The sequence below is a fragment of the Lepisma saccharinum genome, chromosome 27, assembly GCF_977018435.1.
Source record: "Lepisma saccharinum chromosome 27, izLepSacc3.1, whole genome shotgun sequence".
In the NCBI taxonomy this organism is placed as follows: domain Eukaryota; kingdom Metazoa; phylum Arthropoda; class Insecta; order Zygentoma; family Lepismatidae; genus Lepisma; species Lepisma saccharinum.
The window spans coordinates 9,910,361-9,930,275 of NC_139255.1; the positions used below are offsets into that span (position 1 = coordinate 9,910,361).

The 19,915-nt window shown below is 36.5% G+C and overlaps 1 protein-coding gene across 2 annotated transcripts in view; it reads right to left on the minus strand.

Annotated features, from left to right (window-relative positions):
• The window catches only part of LOC145980354 (dipeptidase 1-like), a 150,317-nt gene that overhangs the window by 54,027 nt on the left and 76,375 nt on the right, over positions 1-19,915 (minus strand). The window lies entirely within an intron of this gene.

Sequence of the window (19,915 nt, forward strand, 5' to 3'; positions counted from 1 at the left end):
CAATTTCTAACTTTGAGAATCTTTGAATCTTCGCATACATCTTCAATCCATCTCATCCTAGGTCTTCCAATTGGTCGCCTTCCCATAGGTTTCCATTCTAGTATATGTTTTATAGTTCTCATGTTATCCATTCTTTGTATGTGGCCTAACCACTTAATTCTTTGACTTTTGATATATAGTATAATGTCTGCACCATTGATTAATTTTTCTAGTTCCACATTATTTCTTATTCTCCATACATCATATTCTATCTGTACCGGGCCAAAGATCTTCCTTAAAATGTGTCTCTCAAATATACTTAATTTGTTTCTATCCTTCTGTGTTAGGGTCCAGGTTTCAGCAGCATATGTAACCACTGGTCTTATCATAGTAAGATATATCTTCATTTTTGTATTTCGTTTCAGAAGTTTCGATTTTAGCAGGGATACATTTGCATAATAGGCCTTATTACCTTTCTTTATTCTTTCGTCTATTTCAGATTCTATTTTATTGTTTTCATTAAGTGTAGATCCAAGGTATGTAAAGTTACTAACACATTCAAAAGAGTAATTATTCATTAATATTGATCTGTTATTATTCATGTTTGTTCTATTAATATTCATGTATTTAGTTTTCTTTTCATTGACTTGGAGTCCTACTCTTGCAGCTTCCTCTACTACACTTATAAACGTTTCTGAAAGAGCTTTCTTAGTTCTTGCTACAATAGCTACATCGTCAGCATATGCTGTGACTTGTTTTAGTCTAGTACTGATGTCACCTCTCACATCTAATTTTTTAATCACCGAGTCCAAAACTAAATTAAATAATGTTGCTGATAGAGGATCTCCTTGGCGGACTCCTGTCATGACATCGAAAAAGTCCGATCTTGCATTTTCAATTTTAACTGAGGCTCTAGTGTTTTGAATTGTCATTCGGATTAATCTTACTAATTTATTTGGTATTCCAATTTCTTGTAACCTTTGTAATATTGTTGGTCTATATATGGAGTCGAAGGCTTGTTTGAAATCAATAAACAAAACATGCAAATCTATATCATATTCATAGCATTTCTCGAATATCAAACGCATCATCAGGATGTTATATGTAGTACTTCTGTTATTCCTAAATCCACTTTGATACTCTCCTATAATATCTTCAGCATAATCAGTTAGTCTGATGTTAATTATTGCTGCAAGTATTTTATATAGGTTATTTAGTAGTGATATGCCTCTATAATTTTCACAGACTGTTTTATCTCCTTTTTTAAGTATAGGGCACACTAGTGCTATGTTCCAATCATTTGGCATTTGTTCTCGATTCCATATATTAATTATAAGTTTATGTATTCTACGATACATTTCTTTTCCAGCTGCTTGTATAAGTTCACTGTTCATATTGTCATTTCCTGGTGCTTTCATTTTTTAAAAGTTTTTAATTACTGTCTCCACTTCTTCGTATGTTGGTGCATCAACTAATATGTGTTCATTATCCTGCTGATTCATCGTATTCCAGTAGGGCACTTCTAAATCCTGGTTGTGTTGAACTCCCTGGAAGTGTTCTTTCCATCTATTCATTATTTCTGCTTGTTCAGTTAGGATTTGACCATCTTTGGATTTTAAGTTTCTAGTTCTTGGTTTATACTGTTGTGTTATAACTTTCTGGGTTCGATAGAATTTTCTATATTCTTTTTTGGTGTTTAGTTCTTGTAACATTTCTATTTGTGTTTTTACTGCTTGGCGTTTCTTTTCTCTACACATTTTCTTAGCATGCTTTTTCAGATTTTCATATTTGGCGGCTTCTAGGGCGCCAAATATCCCGGGAAGAAAATAAAGGGATTCTTAAATCGGCGAAAAATTGAAGAGGGTGATTCAGATATAAATCCCCCAGCGTGGCACAACAATCCCTTATAACTTGGTATTAGCGATTCTTATTTGGATTTGAAAGCCAAAGTTGGAGCCGGATCGGAATGCAGAGTGGCCCTTCTTGAACTTGACGAAAAAGTGAAAAGTATATACGAAGATATGCAAATTAGTGATGTGAGGGACCGGCGAGCTAATGGACACACAAGATTTCTAGCTCAGATGGAAGCCGTCTCAGTCCAGAAGGAAGTAGTTACAGTCCAGAAGGAAGTAGTTGCAATCCATAAGGGAATTAGTTGCAGTCCAGAAGGAAGTAGTTACAGTCCAGAAGGAAGTAGTTGCAATCCATAAGGAAATAGTTGCAGTCCAGAAGGAAGTAGTTCCAGTCCAGAAGGAAGTAGTTCCAGTCCAGAAGGAAGTAGTTCCAGTCCAGAAGGAAGTAGTTGCAGTCGATTTGATTTGGTTTGATTTGCTTTATTTTACTTCGCCTTTTGTGCCACTTTTGGCTAATTTGCGAAGATGGGTATGAGTGATGATATGATGAAACTGATGAACGGACATCACATACGTCCATGCCCAAGCCAAGATTCTTTCCCGGGACCTCTGGCGTCGCAACGCGATGTGCTAACCACTCCGCCACGAGGGCCGGCAAAATGTTGGACACATAAAGAAAAAGAGTGCCGTAATCTTCTTACACTATATATTATTATTCTCCATCTTCCTGATTTGGTATTATACTTGTATGTACTATCATATATGTGCACTGTTGTATTCTTCTCATTTAGTTTGTCTGGTGCTGCCATCTCTGTTTAACTTTCACAAACTATTTACATATGTTGACCTCTCCGGACACGTAACAGTTTTGAAAGTAATTCATTTTTAAGGAAGCGAAAATTTAATAATTCCGTCGTTGCATCTATACTACATTCGGAAACTTATACACATGTATTATTATTCGAATGATCAATTTTCAACAAACATTTAGATGAAGTTCAATTTTCTTATCCATAATTGATGACATATTGCTACATATTCAATATTTATTTCACATTCAAAAGTTGTTGCTAGTTGCAGTCGAGAAGGAAGTAGTTCCAGTTCAGAAGGAAGCGTTGGGGTCCGATGAATTTCAAATTTCGTGTAAGAAAATAGTCACTTTCCTTTTTTCTTCATCATCTTCTTCTAACTCATTACGGAAAATGTATTTATTTTCCTTGAGAGTTAAAGTCCGATGTATACTGAACAAAACGAGGTATCATTTGTACGTCTAACGTTCTTAGTTCCGAAATATACAATTTCATTTAGAAGCATGCAGAATTTCAAATTTTCATCTGAAAACACGCTCGGCGTTAGTGTAAACACATGGAAAATCAGCGTCGTCGTCTAAGGGTTTTAAGCGAGTGTATTAAGAAAAGATGAGAGAGAGGGAGAGAGAGAATAGAAGAGAATGGGAGACGGCAAGAAAAGATACTGCTGATGATTTGAGAGAGAGAGGGGGGGGAGAAGATATATTGAGGCGGAAAGGAATCGTGAGTTAAAAAAATAAAAAGGAATTGCAGAAAGGATGAAAGATGATGGAGATATTATAGAGAGAAAAAGAAAAATAATTGTCATGTATGCACACAGGCTAATACGCACGCGTTTTATACATACTTAAACTTGAGATATAAACAGACCACTAATTAACATTTAACAATATATTTACTGACAGACAGCTTAACATACAACTCCCACAATGGGCACCTCCATATTTCAACAAAACATAAACAGAAGCCTAACGATATTTCACACCTAAAATTCCCCTATCTTCCTTTAAAATTTTCAGTCCTTAACATATTGAAGTCCATCAGGAGGTCTTCTCTCCCTGATTGATCTCCTTCTTTGCTTCCCTGATGTTGCTCTGGTCTCTCCGAGGATGACGCTGAAACTACAACCTGCCCCATTATACAAAATCTGGGTGTCATTTACATCACCTGGATGTGGGGAATCCATCAAAAGTTCATTGTCATAAAATCTTGGAAACGTTGATCCAGTAGAAGTTCCAGGAAACACTTGCCGCTTCTCAATTTCGTTTTCCTCAGTACCTTCTCTTCTATTCGGCCACTTCAGCTGGTTTCCGTGCACCATTCTTCTCTTCCCGTCCTCTTCTACTATCCAAGTGACATCGCTGTTTATTCTCAGTATTCTGCCCTGAACATATCTCACTGCGTTCTTTTTGTCTTCGAACGGTAATTTCACCCACACTACATTACTTCCTAAATTATCATTGTCCTTCTTCTGAGGTTCCTTCATCTGTTCATAATCCTCTTTAGATATCTTCTCCATATTCACGTCAAATGTATTGACCGGCGTATACGAAAATATAACTTGCTGCGGGGATTTACCCGTCGTTGTACTACATTCACTCCGCACGGCCAGCAAGACCTTTTGCAGCAAATGAAAGATGTCAAAATACATGCTTTCATTTAGGCACTCTCGTACTGCACAATCCAATTTAGTTTTAATTGTCTGGACACACCTTTCCACGTGACCATTGCTCTCTGGGTGGTAGGCCGGCGAGTGATATAATGTAATGCTGTGGTTTTTACAGAAAGCTCCAAATTCTTTAGATGAAAATTGTGGTCCATTATCACAAACTACGTGTTTTGGAAAACCAAATATAGCAAAACGTTTTACTAAATAATATTTCACTTCCTTGAAAGACGTGGAAGAGACTCTCTGACAGTGTATCCATTTACTGTACGCATCTACTATTATGATGTAAGTACTATTTCTGTATGATAAGAAGTCAATGTGCATTGTTTCCCATGGATATTGACAGTTATCCCAAGCGCTGTATTCTCTTGATGAATTATCCGGTTTTGCTGCTGCGCATATTTCACAATCTCCAACATATGCTTCGACATCCACGTCTATTCCTGGCCACCAATACTTTTGTCTCAACAACATTTTCATTTTGACAATGCCACTATGATCATCGTGTGCTTTCTTAAGTATTATTTTCCGCACTATTTTGGGTACCACCAATTTATAACCCCAAAATAACACTCATTCAAGCATGCTCAATTCTGCTTGCCTCCTTTAAAAGACAATCAATTCCTTTAAATGATCTCCAATATAACCCTTTATCTTATTAGGCCAACAATTCTTAACGAAGTTCATAACTGCGCTCAGTATTCTGTCTTCACTTGTACATTTTCTCATAACTTCTTGCACTTTAGGCGTCAGCGTCACCTGATAAACGAATTCCTCTTGAAGAGCATCATCATGACATACATCTGCTAACGGCAATCTAGACAACATGTCTGCCAACTCCACTTTCTTGGTATATATCAGTTTGTATGAAAAATACGCTAGGAACAAACACCATCTTTGAATACGTGGTGAGGCAAGAATGGGTATTGGCTAATCTAAGGTAAGTAACTGTTTCACAGGTTGAGAATCTGTCCAAATTTCAAAACATCTTCCTTGGACATACTTTTGAAACCTTTTCACCGCGAATACAATACACAATGCTTCCTTTTCGTCCATAGGATATTGCAATTCATGTTTGGTTAACGTACATGATATGCATTCTATTGTATGAAGCTGCCCATTTATCTTGTGGCATAATTGTGCTCCTAAACCATTTTGCGCAGCATCGCATTGCACTACCAAATCTTGATTCTGATCATATGGCATCAGACCTTTAGCACTTGCCAACGCCTGTTTTGCAGCTTCAAATTGTTTGCGACACGAATCAGTCCACTTCCACATAACATTCTTCCTTAACAGATTATATAATTCAGACAGTATTATCGATAAATTAGGCACACATCTCCTATAAAAATTGATTCCACCTGAAACAAATTGTTTACAGAACGTTTCTTGAAGAAAGAAGCAAAAGGAATCGAAACACCCCTTTTTGAGATAATAGACTGAGTCCGGTACACAAAGGGAAGTAAGCGCACGTGGGTTTTCGCGCGGAGAGGTTGCAACAGTTGGCGCGGAGATTTTGACGGAAAGGTGGTCGCGTAAGTTAGTGCTCTGTATGTTGATTTTTGCATACCTCCGGGGACATTTTCTTCTGGCGAAGTGGTAAAGTAAGAGTCTTCAGTCGGAAGACCACGCTAGTCCGAAGTTGTTTGCAGAGGCACTAGAAACGTTAAATCGGCATTAAGGCTTTAATGAAAAGAGATCGTGAGGGAGGGAACTCTGTCTGCAGCAGTTTAGCAGAAGTCAGTGAAGCCGAGGTTGCAGAGAAGGGTTTTCTCCAGCGACAAGACACCAAGGTTTCTCGGAAAAAGAAGACGGAACAACGAGGATTTTAGTGAAGTGGTCCCCAGTGTCGAGAGCTCTCTTGTTTTAATCCCCACAAGCTTGATCTTCTGATGAAAAAATTCCACTAAAATTTGAAAAGCGCTAATTCTTTCTAAAGGCTGGCCATGTAATCGTGAGTAAAAAGGTTAAAGTTGTTACTTTTATAAATATATGTGAGAGTGATTTTTTCTTATATTTCTTTTACCAAGATAATCTAAATTACTGGTGTCAACTCTTGTATTGGGTTTACTCATGTAAACCAAGAACCACCAGCGAATCAGTGTGAACCTTTAATTTTTTTTGTGAAGTTATTTCTTAGTTTTCTTCTGTAATAAAAAAAGTAAAGGTAATTGGTTATTCTTTCCTTCAAACATTAAAATCTATAAAAATATTTGAAATCAGTTTATCTCAATCGAACTGTAGTTAAAAAGCAAAGCTAAGTCTAATACTAATAAAAATAACGATAAAATCACGTGTTATCATTATACACCAAGAACTGCTTTTTCCTCACGAACGTTACGTGGCTCAGGACATTGCAATAATGCTTTCATTTTCTTTGCTGACGGTCTAATCCCTGTCCTACTCAGCACATATCCCAGATATTCTACTTCATGTACAGTGGGATCCATGAGTAATACCGCGCAAATTGTCCATCACCATGTTCGTGCACTTTATTTGACCCAGTAAGAGCTTCAAGAATTAAAAGAACACTCAAAACAAGCTGTTGACAACTTCTGCACCAGCATACATAAAAACATCGCTTAAAAACACATAGAATGCAAGAGAAAAATGAATGAAAATAGTCATGGACAATTTGCACGGTAATACTCATAGATCCCACTGTACAAACCATACACATTTGTCCCAATCAATCTTAACGTTGTGTTCTTTTAAACGCTGCAGAACTTCCAGTGTTCGTACACACGTTTCATGCATTCATTTCCCTGATATGAGCAAATCGTCTTGATATGGTATGACATAATTCAAACCTTGAAGTATATCTTCAATTGTCTTCTGAAATATTTGGGAATATACATTAACTCCAAATGATAGTCTCGTATGTCGAACCAAGCCCCATGGGGTATTAATAACGAGCAATTGTTTCGCCTGATTGTCTAACTCTATTTGTAAACAAGCTTTCTTCAGGTCCAAAGAAACAAATGTATCGTGACCATTCACCTTAGGAAAAATTTCATCAATTCTTGGCAAAGGATATGTTATATTTTCCACAAACCTATTAATTGTGTTCTTAAAATCACAACATAAGCGTACATTACCATCTCGCTTTGCAACTACAGCCATTGGACTCGGCCAGTCACTAGATTCTACCTTTTCCAAAATATTTTGATGAATCAACTTGTCAATCAATTTGTCCAATTCTTCCTTTTATCTCTCATACCGAATGCAATGTTGTAAAACTTCTTAAAAATAGGCGTAGCACCTGCTTTCATAGGTATCCTTGCTTTATAACCTATTATGGGTTGACACAAATCTTCATTAAACAATTCATTGTAATTCACTTTGATTAAATCAACAACTCCTTGCACATCTTTAGTTTCGTTCCATTGCTTACATTTATCCAATGTCTGCTGCATCGTAACATGCACTTGGACATTTTGTAACAAGTCGTTGTTATACACATCAATAAAGTTAGATTCACAACGTTTCTCATCAGTTGAAATGTTTAACCGCGATAAAAAATCATGGCAATTAGGTATAATCTGTCTAATCCACTGACGTCCCATTAAAGGATATTTCATTTTACAATCAACTATGTACAAGTCTAACATCTGTAAAATTTGTTGAAACTCAACTTTAACAACAATCTTTCCTATTAAAGACAGGATAGAATTATTCGCACCTCGAAGATTACAATATGGTTCTTCGTATTGTACATTTGACAAATAACTTTCACAAACAGATTTACTCATATTTGACACATATGATCCAGTGTCTATTTCAAAATTTACCATGTTATTATTCATACTTAAATTGACTAAATACTCAGATGAAGGAGCTAATTTGGTTACAAATCCATTACAATATGAAATGTTTGTCTCAGATAATGAATTGTTTGAATGCTTCCGTCCTTGGTCATTAGATGTATTGGAAGAAGTAACATTTCCAGATTCTTTACATGAAGTAACATCAGGGACGGCGACAGGGATGGGCACGGGTGGGCAATTGCCCACCCAAAAATTGCTGTGCCCACCCGATTGCCCACCCAATCAAATTTAATAAATATATACCCTTGAGAAAATGCGAATGGTTCAATAAATAAGTTTATTATGGTGTTCACTCCATGTATATTTTACTTGTGGATATTATCTATATTACAGACAAGTTCACATATCTTCATTAAATAAATTGTTGTCCTTTGCCGAAACACTGATTTAGTGAATAGGTTTACGAAAGTCAGCGTAAATAATAAGTTGAATGGAATTAATTTAAGCTCTTCTTTCAACTTCCTTAACTTTATCATTGGAAAGCGAAAGGAATTTCCAAAGCGTTTGAAACGAAAACTGTGATCCAATGCCCACTTGTATGCTTAAGCAGCTAGTAGGCTTAGGAGGATTTATGTATGAGGGGCGCAAATTGTGCAGAATATGATCAAGATTAGAACAGGATTATTGGCCTGAGGGCTGCAGCTCCTGGCCTTCACAGGTACGATGCATCAAATTGTTTTGAAAATGTGCCACATAATGAAAAGAAATAGATAGTTGAAATGTGGCAAAAATAGAAATATTATTAATGAACTGTCTACCATAACTTGGCCAAAAAGTTATAACTGAAAATGAGTACAGAAGGGGTGGAGTGGAGTTGCTTGATGTCAACTCCGGGCTTCCAGCCTGGGTATGATTAAAGTAATCTGTTAAACAAATAAAAACCTCTTCTTCGCGTTGTTTCCTCCAGCAACACACAAAGTTGTTTAGTTAGGTCTATATTGAAATATTAAGGAGAGGTAATTTGATATGTCCCTTTCATCATCACGATTTTATATACCTGTCATCTTCTAATTTCGATATGGTAGCCAAAATATTTTTTAAAAAAATATATTCGTTCTACTAATAAGAAGCAATCACAAAAATAGATTTTGATAAAACAGCTCTGCAGGTTTGAAAAATAGCTGCAGAATTATTGACTTCATAATGAGTTAGCAACCGTGTTTAGAAACCTTCTTACATGAGTTGTTGTTTTAAGTCAACTTTATGCACAGATAGGCTAATCGGGACTGGAGCTACAGTTTAAAGTGGGGTCCGAACCACTATGTGCCTCCACCGGTTATTGAACCTGGGACCCCTTGATCACAAGGCGACGACTCTACCACTATGTCATCAGGGTGGCAAAAAATCTTCTTACAGATACATTTTCCCTATCAGTTATGTAATCATGTGATTTTTCTTGTGATTAACTAACATAGAATAGGGACGAGATTTTAGAACTTTGTACTTCATAACATAATACATACAATGTTATTTATTTATTTATTACTTTTCGGTGATATTTTGCCAAAATGCTCTTCATTAGCCTAAGTAAATATTATGCGGAATGAACTAAGAATTTGATTTATACCCGGGTTCTTACTTTTTTTAAATTTTGCTAATAAGACATTATCCATATTTATGTCAAACCCTGAGCTGTATTGGGCGCTCGGAATGCACACGTGATGTAGTGACACCTTTATCCAGTTATTGTGTATTAGTTTTAATGTGCGAATTAATTAATGTTTAAATGATGTTTTTTATTTTATTGCAAGAGCTTTTACTATTCATTCTTTTCAGTAAGGGGTTTACCCTTGTATTATTTGAGGGACTCGATTAGCCATTTAGAAGTAAATAAATAACAGTCTGCGTGTGAAACAAGGTGGCAAACACACTATGATTGCATTCCTCAGTTCGTCGATATCATCAACATGTCGTACGTGAAACTCGCGATTCACGATTATTGGTACTGCGCGACACTCGAAACACGATGGGGACATTTTAGAATGAAGAGTCTTGAATTTGAGTCCGCATTTGTTGGAAATTCTTTGTCTTGGCAAGTTTGTAAATGCTGTAAATACTTCTTACAGCCATAGGTGTGAGCACGGGGTTGCCAAAGATACCTGGCTACCTCAAACGTCTTCTCAGAAAATAAAGAAATATGTTGAACTACCATTAAAATAATGAAAATTATATCAGTGGTGAAAAAGTAAGGAATTTCGTTTCATTTGAGATGATCAGCTCGCTCTCTCCCTCTCCACAAAACAATGTGATATTCCTTTACTATAGTAATCAGTAAACACGTAGTAAAGAAATTATTTTTTTCCTTTATAAGTCGTAGAGCCCCTTCACATATCGGCCGGTACTTTTTTCCCCGAGGACCGACATGTTTGTTAATGCAACCTTCCAACATTTCCAATAAGACTTTCATGTTCAAAGACTTTCATGAATGCTCTCTTTCAATGACAAGCGCATCAATTTTCAGATTTGTCTTGCATCTGAATTCTACGGTTTAAAATAATTATATATAACACATGGCATTCTATCGAGTGATCAGGCACAGCAATAAAACAGCATTATAAAACATGGTGAAACTGAACCTACAGATGTATTTCGTGAGAGTGATTCAGCTGATAGTACCTGCACAGATATAGCTTTGTATTTATCATTTTCAATTGTTTACTTTCATTATTTAAAATATCGACACAGTGATAGTAAAACCTGAGCTAAAGTAATAACAAATGTTCATTCTATAATGTTAAAATTTCATGTTGAGATATCTAATAGTTTCTGTGAAAAGGAACATGAAGTTACGACTATTAGGCTAGTCTTGCCCAGATAGGTAACTGAAACGTCCCTTAAGGCACCCCAAAATAAATTATTCTGCGCACACCTCTGCTTACAACATCGCAAGTGTGTAATTATTCTATTGTATTTTGCCAGATAAGACTCCCAAGTTGTTGTTTTGAATTCAAGTGGCAACCATGCTCCCTGGAAGTTACGTCAGATCGATCGTATGGTGAGTTGGGTTGCATATACATACAGGTTAGATTTTCAGCGCTCATAGATCAGAAACTAAGCACTTTCGAGGTTATGTGTATGAGGAAAAGTTCCTTGGTTTTTTTTTATATCTACCAGCATCCAAACGTTGTTGAAGTTGTTTTAGGACACCCTGTATATGTTGGAGGGGGGGGGGGGCATGAGTGCATGTAAAACTCATATAAGGTCTTACATTTATACTGCCCACCCTAATTTATGAATATACAGCTTCTGCCCACCCGGTAGAAAATTTCTGGCGCCGTCCCTGAGTAACATCATCTACTGGATGTGTATTTTTTGGAATTACTTCAATTATACCAATTGTTAAGTCGGTTAGGTCTTTATTCAACTGCATTTCCTTCGAACCTGGATCCTCTGGCACTGTAACATTATTCGATTTGTATGTATAATAAGGTTTCTTTAAATTGACATCATTTCTATCTCTCCGATTCAACAATTTATAGCAATCCTTTCTTTCATGTCCATATTTTTTACAATATTTGCATTGTGTTCTAGATTGATATTCTTTATGAAAAGTTGTAAATTGTTTTTCATACTTGCTAAAATTACGTGAATGACCTTGTCCTGGTGTGTTCGAGCTCGTATTTTGAAACCTAGTAGAATTCTTACTTGCAAAGTGCCTTTTGTTGGTATCATGCATCCTATCTGAACTGAAACGTTGATTTGCCCTTGCACTTAATTCGTTCAGTGGTCTGTCATCTTCCTTATTGTAAGAACTACAGTACTTGGCCTATGATGATAAATGTGATTTACATTAGCCTGCTTGTAATATTCCTTCATGTCATGCTCTAATTTCTCCATCTGTTTAGCAATTTCGAAAGCCTTTTGAAATTCCATAATATTTTTAGAAATTATGTGCTTTCTAATTGCTTCTGATTTAATATCACTAATTAGAGAATCAAATATAGCAATTGGCAAAAAATTATCATAACCGCATTGCTCACCTATTTTCCTTAACCGTCTTACGAAATCTTCAATCTGTTCGTCATCTTCTTGTTTACACTTCCGTAGTTTGCACAATGTAATTACTAGCAGGACTATAGTAAGAAATTAATCTTTGTGAAATATCTTCATATGTTTTAACCTCCGGCAGTGCTGGAGCAAACAATTCTCGAAGAACTTTATACGGTTGCGATCCAATTACAGCAATCAATGTAGGAACTTTATCCTCTGGTGCAACGTGCTGAATCATTACCTTCTCAATATGAAAGCCTCATGGCTTGCTCCGGTCACGTGACTAAGCGTCATCAACTGGAGGCGAGATAGCCGCCATGTTCAATTTGCTTCTTCGGAATCAATGTTGGACCTTTTTAGTGAATATGGAATTGTAATGCAAATTTAGGAACTGTAATCGAGTTTATATGACATGTAAATATGTTTAAATGTGCAAGAGTTATGGTGTAAATGCTCAATTGCAGAGGAAATTATGATGAAAAAGGTGAGAGTAAGGTTCACATTTCTTCAACATGTTGCTGAAAATGAGAAATGTTTACGGCAATTCCATGTGATTCGGTCCCTACGAAAAGATACAAGTTAAGTAACAAAGGTTTTATACTCATAAATAAATAAGAGTAATAGTTCATGATGTAAACATTTCATGTGTACAGAATAGGCATCTAATATACTCTTAAATATGTTTTATCTCTTGTCAACATTTTTTTTTTAGAAATATCAAATAATTTACCCTGAATTGTTACAAACGTTGGTAAACGTTAAGATTATTGTTTATGATTACAAATTAATTTGTTTAAAGATTTAGCCAACGTTAAAAATATTACGTTCGTGTCTACTAAAGCAATTTGTTAGTGTAAATTTTATGCAAGCATTCGATAAAATTTTCATATTATTTAGCCTACACAAATTTTCAGTTTCAAAATGTTCTTAATGAAAGAAAGCTATACAACGGGGCAAAGTTGATACATGTGTACATTTACATTCTTATTTTATCCCGCTTTATGTTAATCGGAAGATATGTTGTACATTCAAATACAAGGGTGCGATGTGTAACAAGAACTTCGATGAAATATTCGTGTGTAATACTATCCAAGATTATATTACTTACGTTTCAAATACAAATGTTTTCACACAGAAAGCATTTTATTACCTAGCTATGTTAATATGAACTATAAATGTGTTAAATTTTATAAAACCGTTTCATATGAACTGCTTTTAATTTTTTTGTCTTTGTGAAGCTTCAATGTTCGTAACTTTGATTATTAAATCAGTGATTTATATCATAATTCATTAACATTCTTCACGATGTTATTAACAGAATGTAAAAACAGTGTAAGGAAATATTCCAAATGTTTATATCCCAAGTGAACGCTAAGATCGAAATATTAGTCTGCTTTTTTCAATGAAACTCTTAAGTTATTGTCACAGATCTTACTAACGACAATGAAAAGATTCAATTTGTTTATTATCTTTCGTTCAAAAAAGTCAATAGGATCGAAATTAAAATATGACAAATGATTTAGGTTTAGTCTTTATTCACAGAAATATAACGTTGCCCTTGTACCAATTTGTTTCGCTTTTGCTGCAATGCTATAGAAATTAAGCTTTTGTATTGAGATTGTATAGCTAAGCAGAATATCTGCATTATCTGGTTGATTAATTTTGTGTAAACGTAAAGACAATTTAATTGATTAGGTAAGTTGGAAAGTTTACGGTCAACCTAACATGTTTTTTTTTTATTTAATCAATTGATTTTACATACAAAAGTTCGTACAAAAGCGGTTACGAGTTTTACTGTAGCTGACAAATATTCCAGATAATATTTTTCAAAGATATACAATGTTCAAATTTTTCCGCCAGGAAGTTTCTAATGGTTTTCAACTCTTTATTTGTGCTATGGTAGGAATTTTTGTGGTGGCTTGAATGAAGATTTTGGCGTAAATATTCAATATTATACATTTTTTTTTCTATATTCGTCGGGAGGGTAAATGTCAAAATTTAACTTCATCAAATAAATATACCTTAATTATCTACGGTAAAATTACGACAAGGGGTTTTACAGCGTTAAGACGATCGCCTCCAGATGATGACGTCTTGACTGAGCGCTGTGGCCTGAACCTCAAGATGGTCTTGGCTGAATACGACAATAATTAGCAAATCTTTCCAAATGTGCAGAAACAGATCCATTTAGTGGATCGTATTTATCCAAAGGTACTACATAAGCCATTTTACTAGACTTGTAACAAACTTGTAATTACTAAAATTTACCGTCTCGTCGCCACATTGTAAGCTGTCGTGTATGCACACAGGTTAATACGCACGCGTTTTATACATAGTTAAACTTGAGATATAAACAGACCACTAATTAACATTTAACAATATATTTACTGACAGACAGCTTAACATACAACTCCCACAATGGACACCTCCATATTTCAACAAAACATAAACGGAAGCCTAATAATATATCACACCTAACAATAATTTAGAGAGAAATTAACTGCGAGGAAGAGATAAAAAAACTCCAGATAAGGGAGAGAGAAAGCGAGAGAGAGAGAGAGAGAAAGAGAAAGAGAGAGAGAGAAAGAGAAAGAGAGAGGATTAGAAGAAAGGAAAAAGTAGTAACAATGCAAGCAAGAAGATAGTGAATAACAAGATAAAATATATTGTAAAGGGTGGCTCAATAAGTCACTTAACACCCTCAGTACAAGGCCACTGCGGCATGGAATTTAAAATTGGCGATGACCAATCGTTATCTGGCCAAGGGGGAACCACATTGACGCCACCACACGGTCAGCGGCCATCTTGATGTCTGCCATCTTGAATTCAACTTCAGAATTTTAAGTAGGAAGGGGGTCGTGCGACATATCAAAATGGGCTAGAATTTCACGAGAAATGCAATTGTGAAGGTTTTTTCGACGTATCTTTACCCAGTAAAAAGTTATGAGTGAATTTTTGTACCAATTTGCTCCTTTTCGAGGTGTTAGAAAAATGCCTTAAAATTTGTTTAGCGCTTCGGTAATGCTTCGAGATCAAAGTGACGTCTATGGAGAGACGTTCGCATGCCATTGCACATTATTTTAATCGGATACATCCATGAAGAGCTGTGCATTATGAATGATTGGCGCGAACAATTTACAGTGTGACGCTTCCATTGAATTAAAAGTCCTTCACAGTGACAAGGCTAATGTTTATGTTCAGAAGGAAGTTTATAAACAGAATATGTGACCCTTGTCATCTGATAACTAACTTTGGTTCATAACGTTCCCATAAGTGTTCTGGTGTTCTTCTCTATTGAAAAAACTCTGTAAAAAGTACCTTCTTCCATAAGCAAGGATGAAAAAAACTGTTTATTTAACAAATCCAAGTAGCCATAAGCATTTAAGGTTCCGTTGATGGAAAATTGACTAACCAATCGTGTTCCACAAAGTACGCCACACCATTAACTTACCAACACTAACCATTCAGCTTTGATCTGTCGAAAATGGGTTATCAGATAAAAATCATCAAATATTCTGTTTATGAACTTCCTTATGAACATAAACATTAGCCTTGTCACTGTGAAGGACTTTTAATTCAATGGAAGCGTCACACTGTAAATTGTTCGCGACAACCATTCATAATGCACTACTCTTCATGGATGTATCCGATTAAAATAATGTGCAATGGCATGCGAACGTCTCTCCATAGACGTCACTTTGATCTCGATGCATTACCGAAGCGCTAAACAAATTTTAAGGCATTTTTCTAACACCTCGAAAAGGAGCAAATTGGTACAAGAATTCACTCATAACTTTTTACTGGTTAAGATACGTCGAAAAAACCTTCACCATTGCATTTCTCGTGAAATTCTAGCCCATTTTGATATGTCGCACGACCCCCTTCCCATTTAAAATTCTGAAGTTGAATTCAAGATGGCGGACATCAAGATGGCCGCCGACCGTGTGGGTGGCGTCAATGTGGTTCCCCCTTGGCCAGATAACGATTGGTCATCGCCAATTTCAAATTCCATGCCGCAGTGGCCTTGTACTGAGGGTGTTAAGTGACTTATTGAGCCACCCTGTAGAACGTAGGAAGGACAAAAAACTAGTTTTGACATGTTGAAAAAAATACTGACATTGAAGGTATCATGGGTGCTGGGAAGGAAGGGCAAGTGCTGGCGAATAGAAAGTGGTCAACATACGCATTAATACAAACTTCGATAACGTAGTGGCCACACTTATTTCGATTTAAAGCCGAATAGAAAATTGAACGGCTCAAAAGGAGAAAGACAGATGAAGCAGAAGCTTATCTTTGAAGCATCAATTTTCAAGCAACAGCAGTCGCTGAAGCATACGTATTAAAATTTTGCATGTGCCTCCTCTCTCTCATAAATCGTGCAGTGCCTCATTCAAAATTCTGAGATGTTACTTGTCTCAGTTACGTTACATTATCTACGTAACTGTAATATATATGTGTGTATCTCATGTATTCTGTCTAGGCTTATGTTATATGGTGCGTTTTCCACCACAAATAATGCAGGAAGAAGCATTATTGTCGGTTACCATTGAAATATATATATGCATATACTCTTGCGCCCCTGGAATCTGACGTATCAAAATATGAGCTTACCACGGACAGTAATTGTGCATATTTTGAGAACGTGTACAGGTAACGTATTAGTTAATAAACACTTAGCACGTCTACAATTTATCCTCAACTTCCTGCGAATGGGGATATACTTTAAAGTCAATCATTTATTTTTTAAATGTCATTTACAGCAAAAAAAAAATATATATATATATATATATATATATATATATATATATATATATATATATATATATATATATATATATATATATATATATATATATATATTGCAATGCGCAAAAATGGTGGCCGCGGTGGCTCAGTCGGTAACGCGTCTGACTGACCATGCTCAAGGTCCCGGGTTCGATCCCCGGCCGGTTCAAATCCGGGAACTTTTCTAACGTTGGAAGAGGCTCCGGCGCCCACCCAGCGTCGAATAACATGGGAACCTGGGGGAAACCCTGGGGGGTAAAGGCGGTCAGGGGCGTGGTGCTGATCACATCACTCCTACTCACGACCGGATCAAGAAAGTGTGAGGCGTTACCCCCAACACCCCCTATACGCCTTCATGGCGTGGTGCTAAGCGCAGGGGAACACTTTACCTTTTTTTATCAATGCTCAAAAATCCCATTTCCGATATTCATATCAACACATATTTCTAAACCTGCGACTACGTGGTTATTGTATAGATTTGCCCGGAAACATAACATCGCAATATAAACATGTTCATAACACCGGAACAAACGATACCAAAGCAAACATCAAAACCTCTTAGGAACGGTCTATAATACAGAAAAAAGTTACAATGGAGAATAAATACATTGAGGAAAATGAATAAGTAAACAGATTACTGTGCGTGGAACAAGTACAACGACAATTAAACCAATATTCCGCACCTTTGGCTAGAAATCGCTTAAAGGCGGTGCGAGCCAATAAAGGAAGAAGAAGTTACTACCATCAGCCGATCCTTGTAATGTACCTCGTGAGCCGTAAAATGAAATGGACTTTCATTGGATTGTTACAAGGAGCAGGTGGAAGTGAGGCCGGCAGTCGGTAGGTAGGCCTTAGCCCTTGAATACATGCCGCGAGAATACTGACACATTATGAAATTTGTTTCACTCAACTCAAACATATTGCAGAAACTCTTTCCACGTAGATTTAATAGCCAGCATCCGTGGCAGAGTGGTTAGCACATCGTGCTACGACGCTAGGGGTCCCAGGTTCAAATCCCGGCCTAGGTATGGATGTTTGTGAGTGTCCATTCATCAATTGTCATCATGACTAATCCCCATCTTCGCAATTAGCCAAAAGTGGCAGAAAAGTGAAGTAAAATAAAACAAATAAAAAATAAAAAACTAGATTTAGCAACTAACTCATCACTCAAAACTTTGATTTTCAGTTGATCTGTGCAGCTTAGTTTTTTTTAAATTAACCACTCCAATATCCGTTACTGCTGAAATATTCACTTTAGAGAGAGACCTTTGATCTCTTCGGCCCTCGACCCGAACTAGCACTACACGGAGGCTCCGGAAGTTCCGCTGTCGTCATGTCTTCAGCTTTGGACCCGAACTGCGTTACTTTATGGTATTTAGTCCTTTTTATTTTCGAATCACTAGATCTTATAAAGCCACCAATGGACACTTACTGATCACTAATCGACAGTGTGAACTGTCACACTTGCCTCTGAAGTCTCATTAACCGAGTCTGTTGTACAGATCAACCGGGAAATTGAAGCCGCGTATTTTAACCTCATTATATTCTAGAACGTTCCGCAGATAAAACGATTCGTTAATGTTGCCAGTAGTTCGACTCCTTCTCTTATTCAAGAACGTTCCCTCTCGCGCTTTCCAGAGATTAAAACATTACAATGAATCACCCTACGTGTGGCACTACGTTTGCAGCTTCCAAATGCTGACAAGTCTTTACATAGTACTGCAACAACATCGAAAGCGAAAGAAAAGTTTTAATGCAATATTATCAACAACAGGGTTATAGAACATTCTCCGTGTTGCCTTGGTAAGTATTTCTCTCCTTATATTATCGGCACATTTTTCAAGAAAACAAAAACCTAATTTTATGTAGTGTACACTGAAAAATTTCCTTGGGGTGAGGTACTCGAGCCATCTGATCTCCACCTTGGATACGCGTTATTGACAATAACAGGGTTATAGAACATTCTGTGTCTTGTCTCGATAATTATTTCTCTCAAATTATCATCACATTATTCAATAAGCCATGAACCTAACTTTATGTAGTGTAAACTGAAAAAAAATCCTAAAGGGGGTGCTGGAGCCCCCTGATTCCCACTTTGGATACGTGCTTAACTCAATAATTATTTATCTCCTTAAATTATCGCACGTTATTTTATGTCACACCACAAGAAACCAAAAACATAATTTTATCTAGTGTAAACCGAAACCTTTTGGGGGGGATTGAGCCCCCTAAGCCCCCCTTGGATACGTGCTTGCTGCGAGTGTCCCTTCATCAATTTAAACTAATCATCACTCATCCTGTTCGTCGCGATTAGCCAAAAGTGGAAGTAGACGATAAATAACAAAAACACAAACACAAATTTATCCTCATCGTGGCGATCACCTGGAGAATCTGAAATAAAGGGAAATACCAGGATATTCAGTAAAAAGTCATATCAGAATATGCCCGGACAAAAACTTTCCTTAGAATTAGACATTTAAAATAAATGCAATAGGTTAGCTGGAAAGAAAAGCCGGCAGTGGACTACAGCCTACAGGGACAAGATATCACGCATAATAATGTCTGAAAAATAAACTATGCATTGTTTCGGAATAAGTGTATTCTTCTATCGCGTATTTGATCTCTTGTTGTCAAATTAAATTAACAGCTTTGGTGTATAATATCAAAAGATGAATGAAATAACAGAGTTTCATGTGCCATCTTCTACATTCTCCGCATAGCTTTCTTCAGCTCGTCTCCTCTTGGTGACGTCACAAGCTCTAGCCAATAACGTGCAAGTCGCGGAGTGACCCCCTCTGGGATTGTTATAAAGCACCAGCTTATCCTAACTCTTATGTTTTACCGTGTGTATCCTAACATTAGTTACTAAATGTATAACATGTGATACAAGCAGCTCGGTGGGACGGACTGAAGATAAATCAACAATGAATGCTAGCAATCAATTGTTGGTATGAGATACTTTTCTTTGGGGAAAAAATACACTACAATTACATATTCTTA